The 1,016-nt window shown below is 54.0% G+C and overlaps 1 long non-coding RNA gene across 1 annotated transcript in view; it reads right to left on the bottom strand.

The window, feature by feature from the left end:
* LOC115948249 overlaps positions 1 to 530 on the bottom strand; it is a 2,483-nt gene extending 1,953 nt beyond the window's left edge. The window contains exon 1 of the long non-coding RNA XR_004082088.1: positions 90 to 530. This is a non-coding gene — a long non-coding RNA (uncharacterized LOC115948249). The remainder of the gene's footprint in view (positions 1 to 89) is intronic.
* Positions 531 to 1,016: the final 486 nt, after the last annotated feature.

Genomic DNA, 1,016 nt, shown 5'->3' with positions numbered 1-1,016 from the left:
AAGGGCCCCCCGGGGTTTTTTTTTTTTTTTTTGGCGGGGTGGAGCGTGCCAGGTGTTGGCGGGGCCGCTGCTGCCCTTGAGGTGCCTACCTGTGTGTGTGGGGGGCTGTGCCCCCCGCTTTGGGGGGCGCGGGGCGCTCCGGGGACGTTCGGGGGCTCCCCGGGGCTGCTCCTGCCCGTGCCGGGCTGCGATGCCTCGGAGAGGGGCTGGCCGTGCATTAAATAAAAAATAAGTTGCTCGCTGCTCTCTCTCTCGGCGTGTTTAGTTGGCAAATATTTGTGCAGGGTGCTGGGCTAGGGAGAGGCAGGCAGGGACTGCGAGTGAGTTGCGAATGGTTTAGTTTAAAGTGCGTCTTCATTTCTTTGCAGTGATCAGGCAAGAGAGACTGGGGAGCCATATTTGTAACTTTGTAGTCCTCATGAACGCGCCCTTTCTCTCTCTCTCTCTCTCCCTCTCTCCAGATGCTGAGAAGATAAAAGGAAAGAATTTTGAAGCCGACGCTTAGCGTTGGTTGGGTTTGGTTTGGGCATTTTTTTTTTCCCTGTTGTTGTTTTTTTTTTATTTTGCGGGCGATGGGGCATCGCCGCCGGTAGCGCGAGCGTTGAATAATAATCCTAATAATCATAAGAATAATAAAAAATAATATTGGAAGAAATGAACGCACTCTCCACCCCCTCCATCCCCACACACGCACAAAAAGGCTGGATGTGTGTGCGTGTTTTTCCTTCTTCCCCCTTTTCCCCCCCTTCCTTCCCCCGGGGCCGGACTTCAGGTTGTTGTTCCGCGTCTGGCGGAATAAACGGGGGACGGCGAAAAACTTTGGCAGGACAAAAAAAAAAAACCAAAAACCGAACCAAAAAGCAAAAACCCAACAAAACCCCAAAACAAGCAAGAAAATAACGGGGGGAGGGGGGAGGAAAGAAGCGAAAAATAGGAAAACCGCCCCAAAAAGAGTGGGCGGGAGGTGGCCGGGGGCAGGCGGGGCGCGAACCCGCGGCGGGGAAGCCCCTTCCCCT

This window comes from Geospiza fortis, unplaced genomic scaffold (assembly GCF_000277835.1).
Source record: "Geospiza fortis unplaced genomic scaffold, GeoFor_1.0 scaffold2, whole genome shotgun sequence".
Taxonomy (NCBI): Eukaryota; Metazoa; Chordata; class Aves; order Passeriformes; family Thraupidae; genus Geospiza; species Geospiza fortis.
Note: the sequence above shows the minus strand (reverse complement) of the source record. Positions and strands in the feature narration are given on the sequence as shown.